Genomic DNA, 14,111 nt, shown 5'->3' on the forward strand with positions numbered 1-14,111 from the left:
TTTGCAGTAAAGTGAGGTTCAGAGGATGACATCCAGACCAATTCGCTTTTAGTAAAATAATGTGATGTAGAATACCTACCTCGTAGTTTACAAACTTTTTTGGAATCCTTCCCGCATATTCTGCTAGATTGTGACTCCTAATAGAAAGTTTCTTGAGTAGAACTGCTTAGCCACAGAAAAGAATTTATTCCTAGAAGAAAATTGGTAGAATTTTTTATTTTTATTTTACATGTCTAGATCCGTAAGAGCAAATTGATGCACAAATTCCCATGGTAATGGAACGTGTAAGTACATGAAATTACAACAAATGTAATAACAGCCAAAATAAAATATTCATCAAAACTAAAAAGACGTCAAGCTATAAGTTTACGTAAACGCAGCCAGCAATATAATACAGGATCAGCTTAATGTTTCAAGAAACTCCTAGACAAAATAGAAGGAGAGATCCATGAGGGAACTCTCCAGTTTTGATTTGAAAGCACATGGTGTACTAACAGGATTTTTGAATTCTTGTGGTAGCTTATTGAAAATGACTGCAGCACAACACTGCACGCATTTCTGCACAAGAGTGAAGGAAGTGAGATCCAAAAGCAGATTGGATTTCAGCCTGGTATTAACTGAGTGAAAGGTGTTAATTCTTGTGAATAAGCTGATATTGTTAACAAGAAATGATAGTACGTAATATACATGGTGATTCACTAACTTTTGCCACATAGAATAACTCCGAAACTATGATAGTAGTTGATAAGTTTGTGGGACAAAAGTTGCATTGCACAACGGGGGCCATAATATGACATTGGTTTGTTGTTGTTAGATGAGGTCGCTTCAGACATATGAAGGTCAAATTCTTTTTTAAATGGGATGCTATAGTTTGGTACTTATTTTATGAGAGCGACTAACGAGACGAATGAACTGATGTGTAACAGTAAGGTCTTCGAAGGTCAACGAAGGTCACAAATGTGGCATGAACACAATTTACAGAAGGTATTCGAAGTGATGACTATTGGTATCAATGCATTGCTGCAATCTTCTTATGATGGACTGAGTGGTATTCCTTATCACTTCGGAACTTATGGAAGCACATGCTCTCGTATATCGTGCAGATAGTAAATATTCACCGAATACGGCGTATCCATCTAACGTGCCATTCGATGTTTCGCAATACAACACTCATACGAATGGTAAGACTAGTACCGTCGAATCAAGCGAATAACGAAATTCAGTGAGAGCTAGAGACACACTCTGAAAGATATCCTCAACTGAAAGATATCCTCAAAGTGCTCACCCTACACGTCGTACATTTAAATATGTGTACGATAAATTGAGAACAGCTGGTTCTTTAGTGCACCGGAACATACCCGGCAAAGGAAAGTTATTAACGAGGAAACGGAAATTGGTACTCCTGTCACTGTGGTTCGAGATCATTGTGTTAGTTCGCGTCAAATCGCAAGAGAATCTGGTATGAGCAAACTCGTATCAGTCTCCACCAAGAATTAACTGGCACGAATTGTATGCGTCGCATTGAATTCTGCCGATGGACTCAACTTCAGATTCAGAGTGATGACACAGTTATCAGTTTGACTTTATTTACTGACGTGGCTACATTCACGAAACCTGGAAATGTTAATTTGCATAGCATGCATTATTGGACAAGTGAAAACCCATGTTGTCTGCGGCAAGTTGCACACCAAAAACCGTGGTCGGTGAACATATGATGAGGGATTCTGGAGGACAGAATTATAGGCCCCTATTTCATCGAAGGAAATCTTAATGGTAACAAGTACACCACATTCCTGCAAGAAACATTAAGTCGGTTATTGGAAGAAACACCTCTAGGAACAAGGAATAAAATGTGGTATCAACACGACAGGTGTCCGGCACATATTTCACTGATGGCTAAAAATGAGTTGCAGAGACAATACCCAAATCGTTGGATTGGACGCGGAGGAGATGTGTCGTGGTCGGCTAGTTTGCTAGACTTGACACCTCTGGATTATTTCTTGTAGGGATTCGTAAAAGACATTGTTTATAAAGACGTTCCAACTACACTTGAAGATATGCCAGAGAGAATTGTCATAGCAGATGCTTCGATAAGTGCCGATGTGGTAAGGAATACCACTCAATCCATCATAAGAAGATTGCAGCACTGCATTGACACCAATGGTCATCACTTCGGTCGCCTTCTGTAAATGGACGTTCATGCCACCTTTGTGACCTTCGTTGACCTTCAAAGATCTTACTGTTACACATCACTGGATTCGTCTCGATAGCCGACATCAGAAGTGCCAAACTATAGCATCCCATATGAAAAAAAAAACAAAGTTGACCTTCATATCGCTGACGCGACGCCACCTGCTAACAAAAAACCGACGTCATATTATAGCCCCCGTTGTTCCACGCAACTTTTGTTCCACAGAATTTTCAGATCCTATCATACTTGCGGAGTTATTCTTGGTGGCAATATCTAGTGATTCACCCTGTTTACATTGAGAGGCCAATGCCAGAACACCCAGACTAATGTACAGGAGTAGACAAGAAGTTCGCGAGTTTACTCCACTTATTGCCCGGACCGCCCAATTCGAAGCCAAAAATACCCTTTGTGAATGGGAAGCGTTACCCCAAAATATAATGCCATACGTCATAAGTGAACGAAAAGAAGCAAAATAGACTAATTTTCGTGTCGAATTATCACTTACTTCAGATATTGTTCTAATAGTAAGAATGGCAGCATTAAGTCTTTGAAAAAGATCCTAAACATTGTATTTTAACAACAGTTTACTATGCATCTGAAAACCTACAAATCTGAACTGTTCAGTCTCACTAATGAAATTCCCATTATGTGTAATTAAAACGCCTGGTTTTGTTGACTTGCGTGTCAGCAACTGTAAGAACTGAGACTTATGTGATTTAACCTTAGTTTATCATCTACAAGCCGTGAATTTATATCTTGAACTACACTATTTGAAACAGTGTCAATGGCGCACGCAAAATCCTTAGCACACATCATCCTTTACTACCAAGCCAGTGTCATCAGCAAACAGAAGTATTTTAGAATCACTTGTAATACCGAAGGCATATCATTTATATAAATAAGAAACAGGAGCGACCCCAGCAGTGATCGCTTGGGCTTCTCCAATTTAATCGTGCTCCTCTCGGGATCCACATCATAGCCATTCTTGGAGAATGACTTTCTGCCGTCTATTCTTGAAATAAGAGGTGAACCAGTTGTGAGCTACTCCCCATGTTCCATAATGGTCCAACACCTGGAGTAATGTTTTGTAATCAACAAATCAAACACATTAGTTAAATCAAAAAAGATACCTAGCTTTGGAAACCTTTCATTTCATCCATCCAGTGCCTCACAGAGGAAAGAGAATATAGCACTTCTGAAACCGAGCAGTACATTTAACAGCAAATTATGTGAAATGAAATTATCATTTATCCTTAGATACACAGACATTTTAATAACTTTAGCTGACACTGCTAGCATAAATGTAGATCTATAATTGTCTACATTATCACTTTCTTCCTTTTTATAAACGACTTTACTATTGATACCTTTAGGAAACTGACCATTCCTAAAGAAAAAATTACAATTATGGCCAAGTGCAGCACAGTACTTTACTAATCAGTTGAGTGCGCGCGGTTCTGCCTTTCACACGAAAATTGTGTCCTGGAACAAGTTATGAATCCTTTTCTTCTGTGGCTAATGCTCTACAAGGTAAACTTCTCACCGCGTGACTCACAACCCAAAGAATCTTCGGATTCGAGTTTCGGTCTGCAATAAACTATTAATCTGTTAGGAAGGTGCACAGCAATTCACACGTAGCTTCAGAGCGTGTGATTCATTCTGAAAATACTGGTAGCAACTAAATCATTCTCTGCAACGCCCTTTCTCTCAGAAACACTAATCCTACAAGATTCTCTGCAATATCCTTTTTCTCAGATATACTAGTCAAGCAAGATACAATAGACAGATTTTGTAGTTATACGAATGTGCGGAAGCCAGTGGTAGAATCAGAGTTTTGATAGCAGTTCGTGATTGGAGCCTGAATACCTCTTTAGATCAGAGAAATTTCAGTGAAAGTCGACAACCGGGGCATGAGTCCTGGTCCGGTTTATTATTTTCATAACTAAGGATATTTCACAAATCTATGCACTCCGATTTAGAGAAAAAGGCTGTTATGAATAGTTGTACTTTAATACGAGGGCCCGCTTGACAGTTATATTTCGGGACACTGTGTTGCAGAATTATCAGATTGCATAATTCCTCATGGAGAGCCGTAACTAATCGTTTATGTAATTGCTGTCTATGTTGCCAAGCAAGTCAATTCCATAATCCGCACCGAACCCAGTGTTACACGTACTTCTCACGTAATAGTTACTCGGTGACCAGAGGTCTGCCTATCTGTGGTGTCCTACAGGAATATTACAGCGATGGACTGCAAATCTGTTAATACGGAGCAGACCTCCGCAGTCTTTCAGTTGTATTATCCGAGAGGTGTTATTCGCTGATTATTGGTCGCGAAACCAATTTTTCAGTCATATGGCGTGTACCTGGTCTAGGAGAAGTGTACCTGACTAGCAGTCAAAAATTTCCTTCGTCCCGGGTTCGAACCCAACCACGCTTAAAGTATGAAAAGAAAATTATCATGAATGGCAGCCGAAGATTTCCGTCATAAAAAGTCACCCTCTTCCTGTCAGCGGCCTTGTCAAAGAGAGTGGAGGAGCAGGCAGCATCCCTTGGGATGTAAAGTGCCCCGAAAAGGCGGGAGAATCAGCAGAGACCAACATCACGGGAATGCAGAAGGCAATGGACACCACTGCATTAAAGATACATAATTTGTATTCACAGGGTATGTGGCCTGCAAATGAAAAAGTGTCATGATGATATCTCCACTGGAGAAAGATTTCGGACTAGTCCCCTATTCTGATCTCCGGGAGTGGCCTGCCAAGAGAGAGGTGAATAACCGACGGCGAGATAACATTCTACCAGTCTAAGCATGGAACGTCAGAAGTTAGAAACTAGAAAATCTGAAAAGGTTTTGTAGAAGAAAAGTAAGTGGCGGTAAGCTCAGTGCCGCTAATGAAGTAACTGGTAATTCCTTCTATCTTCTTCGTATTACAGCTATATTTTATTCGAGTTACTCAGTACATCGATACTTACAAACTTTGTCAGTGAAATGTCTTCACGATATAAGAAGTTTGTGTGTTTTTGTTCATAAATAATGCAGAAAAAGTAAGAGATTTTGATCTTGGGGATATACAAATTGAAATGTAGAGTTAAATGGTGTACTGAGTTTAACTATTTTGCGTGTATATCGTTAAATATGAACCTCCAAAAATCTTGTATTTAATAACTTTTGAAATGAATGTTGTCCCATTTTGTTAATGAATGCACCCAGTCGTCCTCTGTATTGAGTTAGGTGTTGTCATGTGCCTGGTGTAAGGTTTGCATACGTTTCAGCTACGGAAAATTGTTTATACATTCTAATGTTCATCAAGTTTTTTCACTGAACGTAGTGGTGAACTCATATACGAAACTACCGACGTTCAACACTCCATCGAAACACCTAGCCAAGTCCCCTGAAAAGCCAATTTTCTTCCTCACGTTCATTCAGTTGGCTAATGCTTCCTGCTGTATCTGGAGGTTACTCCTAATCTACCAGCAACCCACATTACAGCGGAGTTACAAGGACAGTCGCGTTCCTAGCAGACGACACACGAAAGCTGCAATGTTCCACACAGCCACCAGTAGAAAACCCAAGCCCTACAGAGTCAAATGGACCCATTAACCGGTTCCTTTCACAGACCACGTGTTTGGAAAGAGAACCAGCCGTATCCAAGAACCAGAGCTATATTTAAGCCAGAGCGAGGGCTCTGAATGCCATTTGATTCCGAGTGGGCTTCCTGGGGTACGAGGCAGATGTAGTCGCATTCCTTCAATTGGGAAGACACATAGCAGCCAGCGCAGCGATGACTCCGAGCTTCATGTTAGTGTTTCTGAGAGCAAACTTGTTAGAACTCTGGACTTTGTTGTCGTATGCACTGGACGTGAACATCTTTTATTCTTACTGAACTTTAATACTGGACGTCATTCGGGGATTTCAACTTTGACTGAGTCAGAGCGTTCAGCATGTAACCTTGGATCTGTCCTGTTGGGACTTCAACTTTTTCTAGTGGAGGCTTTGTGTGCTTACTAACCAGTTACCTTTCAAAACAGTGTTTATTTCCTTCTAGAGGCCTTCTACCAGCGGATTATATTTATCTTCACTCTTCGTTGTTACCGGCTGTGCCGAACTTAGTTTTGGACTAAGACTGTGGTAGTACCTTCTGGACTCTAATTCCCGCTCCTTTTGTGCAAAAACTTCTGTTGTGAACTTTGCTTAGTAACTTGAGAGAACACTAAGCTTGATCCGCAGTAGCTTTTCAGTCTTACATTCAAAAGATATTGTTTTCTTTAATTATTGGTTACGAGCTCACCACAACCGCAGACCGTTGGGTTAATTGTGTCGCAATAAATTTCTGATTCACTATGTTTTCTTGATCACATGTGATGAATACTTTACTTTCTATCTAATGACCATCGTATGTCAAACACTGAACTTCCTTTCTTCTTGAAAGCCGGATCAGATGTCGCAAAGTATGTCCTGAATTTATGAAGTGTCCAGATATGACGCTCAACAGAAGTTTGTCCGAAGTTTATCGAAGAACATTATATGATTCACATTTTGTATGCCACAATTTCTTGTTGTCTGTACAGTCATATTTGTTTATAAACATGAAGCAAAATCTTACTGATAAAAGCTCAGTGGACAAATTGCGTTTCTCAAAATTTGTCATAGCCTTCATCGAATGACAGTCACCAGGAGAGCACAAAATATGAGATGTGTGGTATGTGGTGAGATGGCTGAAGATGTACTGAAGGAATATTAAGTAAGACCACTAACTTCAGGATGTGTTTCCTGACATGAAAAGGGAGCAAGAATGTCCATATCAATATATGTCTGAAAATGGTCGGTGACTCTGTGATAGCCGGCTGGTGGGGCCGAGCGGTTCTAGGCGCTTCAGTCTGGAATCGTGCGACCGCTACGGTCGCAGATTCGAATCCTGCCTCGGGCATGGATGTGTGTGACGCCTTAGGTTAGTTAGGTTTAAGTAGTTCTAAGTTCTAGGGGACTGATGACTTCAGATGTTGAGTCGCATAGTGCTCAGAGCCATTTTACTCTGTGATAAGGCAACTAGTATTTTACATTATACATAACATGATACTAATTTTCTATTGCATTCATGCATATTTGCCGAAATACGTATCACGGTGAACAACATTACTCTCCAGATGACTTGTTGAGCAATATTCGTTAAGAGGATGCAGAATGTTCCGCTATTAATTTCAGCAATCAGATAAGGTTGTCTTAATCTACGGATAAGCACTTGGGAAAGTTGAGAGGCCGATCGGATTTAACAAGCCATTTATCTGACAGAAAGCACCACCTTACTCACAAAAACTCTGCGTGCATTTTCCGGTGTTTGTTATGGACGTGCCTGTCCAGATGGATGACCAACGTGGATAATCGTTTGTCGTTCGAACACCAGTCCTGGAACATGTTCTGTTCGATATGGAGACCAACCCACTGCATGCTATAGCCAACTGGCCAGCGAGCATGGTATATCGTGAAGAATCGATACTATTAAAATAACAATTAACGTCTGCGAAAGTGTCGAACACCCTCATGACGTGATAGAAAAAGAAATAGGACAGAATTTTGGATCACATAAGATCAAGAAAGGTGGAAAACATAGCTAACATTCATTCGAAATTTCTAAGATAGCTGCGGGAAGTGGCAGTTAAACGGAAATTCAAGAGTCAGGAGAAATACCATCGAGACCTGCTGAAAAATATCATCAACACAAACCAAGATAGAAAGGGCTGATAAGACTGAGAACTGTCCCATCTCTTGTCGCCATGTTGTTGACAAGCATTATATGCACAGTAATGAAAAAGAAAACTGAAATTCTGTTAGGTGATGATAAAGTTGGAGGCAAGACTTACGAAAAATAAAGATAAATTCATAGCATTTGTCGAACTAATGAAAGTTTTCGTCAATGCAAAAAGGCATAAGATATTCGAAATTCTCAAGAAAAAGGATAATGTATAACATGTACAAGAAGCAAGAGGCAACAGTGAGAATGGAAGGCTAAGGACGAATTATTTCCGTTAGAAACGATAAATACACGATCTCAGTTGTTCGCCACTACTGTTCAGTCTATACACCAAGAATCAATGCGGAAATAAAACAAATGGTCATGAGTGGGATTACAATTACCAGTGAAAGGTATCAATGATAAAATTCACAGATTGTAAAGTAGAGAAGAACTGTTTGATCTGTTGGCTGGAAAGAACTATCTAATGAGTGCAGGATGCGAATTGAAAGTAAACTGAAGAAAAACGAAAGTAGGGAGGAGTGGCACAAATGAGATGAGAGGATCACAGAGCAGACGAAGTTAAGGATGAAGAATAACACAAGATGGAGGACATAAAAAGCAGATCAGCACATCCTGTCCGAAAGAAGCCTACTAGTAACAAACCTCGGCCTGATTTTAGGAGAAAGTTTCTGAGGATGTACGTCTGGAGCACAGAATTGAATGGAAGTGAATCAAGAATTGTCGGAATACAAAATGAAGAAAATCAAAGCGTTTGAGCAGTAATGCTATGGAAAAATGTTGGAAGTAAGGAGAACTGATAAGATAAGAAATTAGAACGTGCTTTGAAGTATCAATACCATTAAAAACAAAAGATAGAAATAATTATTGAGCTCTATCGCTGTTGCCGAAAATCTTGCAACATCAACGGCGCTCGGAGTCGCTATCAGAACATCTTCTGTGCAGGATACAGGTCAAAACCGACAGACCAGAATGTGTTCCGTGGTATTTTATTCTCCACAGACACAATTGGCGGTATCTACAGGGAAGTGGCACTTCTGGATGCTATTCCTGTATCTTACAACTCCAGATCAAAGGTGACTGACTGACCTCCAAATGAATGAGTTGTCTTCGTGCCTTGTTGGGAGTGTTTCCAAAGGGGGTGGCCAGATCGAATTGTTCTCTAGTCGAGAAATATACAGTTATTTCTTTGCTGTAGCTTCTCTTGTTTGGAACGCTGAAGTGGTCTTGATGAAACTTCTTGTGGACTTCAACCTCAATGATCAACACGAATAATAAAAAAAGATGAACCGGTGGGGAGAAGAACATCTGGAACACTTTGACAATAAGAAGGGATATGGTTCAAGACATTAAGAATTAACTTTGTAACACTTATATCGATTAGAAATAGGTTTGTATTATGTAACTGTGCATCCTCAGTTATGGAATGTGTATTCTTTGTCAGTTAAAGTCATTGATTTGTGACAAGAAATTTAGAATTTTGTAATGTATATATGAAAAAAGCAAAAGGAGTTGTTAAAAGGATAAATTATTATTATATGTGTGTGATTATAACAAATACAATCTTTGTTGAAAGCTGGTTCATGCTTCGGGCACTTGTATTTGTAACACAAAAAAGATGTAGGGAAGTCCCTCCGCAACAGAAGTGGCATTGCACGATGTAAAAAGGCGGTTTTGGTGGTCGAACTGGGCCGCTCCTTGGTGTGAACAGTACGCATTAAGTGGCCAGCCGTAGCACGGTACACTTCGATGGTGCCAAGAGAGGCAATTGGAAGCTGCTTTGCAAAGGATTTTTGCCTCGGATGTGGATCTGGCTACTATTTGGTAATCTCGGGAAAAAGTAATGGCTCTAATATGTTGAAAATCCGACTCCAAGAAGAGATTTTATAGAGAATTCGAACAAGAGCCATGAGTACAGTTAGCCGCGATGTCGATTGCCACCAAATCTTCGCCACTGTTTCGCCAACTTCAAACATTCAGATATGTATTTGGCATGGACCAGTTAATTTGCCTGAGTGGTTTTAATAATAATGAAAATGCTATAAATCTGTGTTCGGAACCGTATCTTCTGTCCTGATCACAAATCTATCTAAGGTCCCCTCCTAAGTGCTACTAAAACCGAGTATCCTGTTTTAAATAAACAGATATTTCATTCAAGTGTTTGAAAGTGTTTTTTTTTGTTTGTGAAATGTAAAAGAAGTACAAAAGTTATAGTTAGAACCACAAAAGTGAAGTTAGATGGAATTTTGCTAAAGCACTCTTAGTTTTTTGCAAAGTAGAGCTTTGCAGGAATACAGTGCCAGATTGTGTAAATGTTATTGTCTAAAATACCTGCTTCACAGGTGGTAAAAAGACAAATGACTTGAGTTCATTTTAAAAATAGCGGTGTTTTGATTTCTATCACGAATGTTTGCTTTTTCGAAGTTAATTGAGCTCAGTGTTAAATTTTTGGTTTGCAAAGTAAATTATGAACTACTCCAAGGGAAGTGAAGGATTAGCTTTGCTTGAATTAGTCTTTTATACTGAAATAATCATAGAGCTTGACTAGTGACACTATACTAGTTTATGGGTCCCCATTATATTCTCCACATATTAGAAAAAATATTATACTATTACTGCTTCTAAGGAAAACTGATAGATGTAGAGGATTATAAACAGTGTATTTATGATATTATTCATCTTTATTTGTGTTTTTTTATGTCAGTTAAGATAGAAGCTCCTCATGTCACAATTTAGTTCTGCACTTCATGTAGTAACATTATTGGCTTAAGTAATGAGCTTGAGTGTAGCTGTATGAGTTTGGTGCAAATTTTCTTTCCATAATTACTGGTGCGTGCGTTATTGATAACTGCTGCTACACACAGGTCAGAGTGCCCTGTGTCAGTTTGTATCCTGTGCGCTATTCAAAGGGAAATACCAACGTAAGAAGCTTTAATAATCAATGTTCAATTTTCGTAAACATATATTTCAAATTTATATGCCTAATTGGGCTGGCGACCGTTCATTTTTTCATTCATATATGATTTTTACCATTTTCATTAACTCCCAAGGCTAAAGTCTGTTTGGTTTTTCTGTTAATTTCACCATATTCAAAATTATAGTCCGATACCTTTGTCTATTAGATACACGCAAGGTCATAATTCGAAATTCTCTCACAGGGTAACATTAGCTTGTTTCACGGCATGTTAGTGTTATAATTTCCATAGGACTTGAGGGAACTGTAGTGGGAAAATCTAGAGGGGAAGACAGAGTATGGATTTTGTCTTAAAAATACTTAAGGATGATGCGTTCTGGCGCTACTCTGGGATGAAGAGATTGGCTCAGAGGTAACTTGTGGTGGGCTGCATCAAATCATAAGATTGATGACTGAAACAGCAGCAACTAATCAGAGTCACTATGGAATTTTTTCACCGGTAGTCTTCACTCATGATGCGACCATTGGTTGACGTAGCGTCACAAATCGACACAATCGTTATGAGCGGTCTATAGAAAATCATCGAGGAATGTTTGAATTCTTGCATCAGCAACGATTTAGCCAGGTGCTATTGGCCACCAACTATTTGGTCTACATGTTTTGCCACAACGCCTTAACGGGCATACGAATTTCGAATCCTTTCAGAATGGTGTGTCTCTTTCGTTAAACTGTATTTTAGCCACTCGGGGAGAGCGGGCCCACTACAGAGTACAGGTGACGTAGTGGCGGGGTGCCAAGGCGACAGTGATGGCCATTGGTGGCTAGGGAAACTCAGCTGCAAAGTGAAACATCTTTTATTCATTCTTGCGCTACAATGATAAAAGTTTTGCGATGCCACGGACACGCCCCTTCCTGCCGCGTTCCCTGTCGACCGTTCTGTCAGCTGCTGATGGCCGCGGCGGCGTGCTGTGCGGATGGCATCAGCGTCCCACTTTGCTTCCACTGATTGCTCACTCAGCAGCTCATGTCTCACTTTGCACTGCGCGGTCGGGAGCGAGGACTGCCACCTACGCCAACCTTTGTCCGGATTCTCTGAGATCCACTGCCAAAAGAAGAGAAGCGGGTAGATGGCTGTGGTACTGCACTGGCCACGAACCGCTGCTCTCAGAAGCAAAAAACCTTCTGCTGCTGAAGTGCCTGCAGACGGTTGTACTGCTCCACGTGCAAGATTGCGGACATAAACTGGTGAGCTCCTCTTGTGGAGATGGCAACCCATTTTCGGCCGCTCCCTGACCCAAGGCGCAGTGCGGAGTTGCTTGGTCTCGGCATCACCGTGCTAGAGCCAAAGAGTGTATATGGCGATTAATGACACGTCTTTTGTGCCGATATGTTACTTCCAGGCATGTAAAAATCAACACCTTCTTAGCGCAGTGATGTGGAAACTATTCTCAAGCCAGTTTTTAGTTGAAGTGCTTTTCAGAGACATCGCCATGATCGTGCGCTACGGCCTGTCCCCCTTATGGTAGATAAACAAGCTCGTTTATGAAATCGCCTCTGCGCATGCGTACTCGCGCCACATATTGCTGCAATTGAACTGCTTTTTTGACAGTAACTTCCAAAATTGACGCTGTCGTTACAGTTCTTTCATCCATATGACAGTTAATGAGGCTGATGTGTAATGGAGCACCATTCCACTTCCGCATCGCAGTTTAGCAACACCCCGACAACACCTTCCCCAGGACATGAATAGGACTATGAGGAATCCGTGATTTTCCGTCTCATTCACCTACGTAAATCCCATATTGGTTTTACTTATAGGATTATCTGAAACCTCTTACGTGTGCTGAACCAGCTGCTGATGTTGCACGCCCTCCAACAGAGTTTCAGTGTAGTCTACGACGCTATTCAGCTACAGTCTAGAACATTCGAAAGAGTGAGGCAATCCGTAATGCGACGTGTGAACATTTCCATCGCTTCCAGTGTCATCTACCTTGAGAAGTTCTGGCAAACTGGAAGAAAATAATACCATGTGATGTGTAATATAAGGTCCCAGTGCTAATACATTCACCGGTGACTCACCGTCCATTTCCGTATATAAATTGAGGTGACATGGGATAAATCCTAATATCTTGCCGAACTTCCTTTTGCCCGATCAAGTACAGCAACTCGACTTCGTATATATTCAACAAGTCGTTGGAAGTCCCTAACTGAATTGTTGAGCCATGCTGCCTCTATAGTCACCCATAACTGCAAAGTGTTGCCGGTGCAGGATGTTGTGCACGAACTGACCTTTCGATTACGTCTCAGAAGTACTCTATGGGATTCATAGTAGCCGAACATCGAGAGAACCAAGTGCATTACATGTAAATACAGTCCACACCGTTATGGAGGTTGGGCATATGGCTTTGTGGGGTCTGCGCCACACTCGAACACTACCATCAGTTCTCAGCAACAGAAATCGGGCCCGCAGCTCGTGGTCGTGCGGTAGCGTTCTCGCTTCCCACGCCCGGGTTCCCGGGTTCGATTCCCGGCGGGGTCAGGGATTTTCTCTGCCTCGTGATGGCTGGGTGTTGTGTGATGTCCTTAGGTTAGTTAGGTTTAAGTAGTTCTAAGTTCTAGGGGACTGATGACCATAGATGTTAAGTCCCATAGTGCTCAGAGCCATTTGAACAGAAATCGGTATTTATCTGACCACACCACATTTTTCCAGTCAACCAATGCAACTGATGCTGGTCGCTGGTCCAGGAAAGGCGCTGCAGGCGATGTCATGCTGTTAGCCAAGCCACTTGCGTCTCTCGCCTGCTGCCGTAGCCCATTAACGCCAGATTTCGATGCACTCCCCTACCGGATACGTCCATCGTAAGTCCCACATCGATTTCTGGGATTGTTTCACACAGTGTTGTTTTGTCTGCTAGCACTCATAATTGTACGCAAACACCGCTATTCTAGGTCGTTAAGTGAAGGCCGTCGGCAACTGCGTTGTCCGTGGTGAGAATTAATTCCTGAAATTTGGTATTCTCGGCACGCTCAACACTATGGATTTGGGAATATTGAATTCCCTAACGATTTCCGAAATGGAATGACCATGAGTGTAGCTACAACCACCATTCCGCGTTCGAAGTCTGTTAATTGTCATCGCGTGCCAATAATCATGTGGGACGCGTTTTGACATGAAACACCTGAGAACGAATGATCACTAATACACTGCCCTTTTATATATTGTACACGGGGTACTACCGTCATCTGTATGTGC

Source organism: Schistocerca americana, chromosome 2 (assembly GCF_021461395.2).
Source record: "Schistocerca americana isolate TAMUIC-IGC-003095 chromosome 2, iqSchAmer2.1, whole genome shotgun sequence".
Classification (NCBI taxonomy): Eukaryota; Metazoa; Arthropoda; class Insecta; order Orthoptera; family Acrididae; genus Schistocerca; species Schistocerca americana.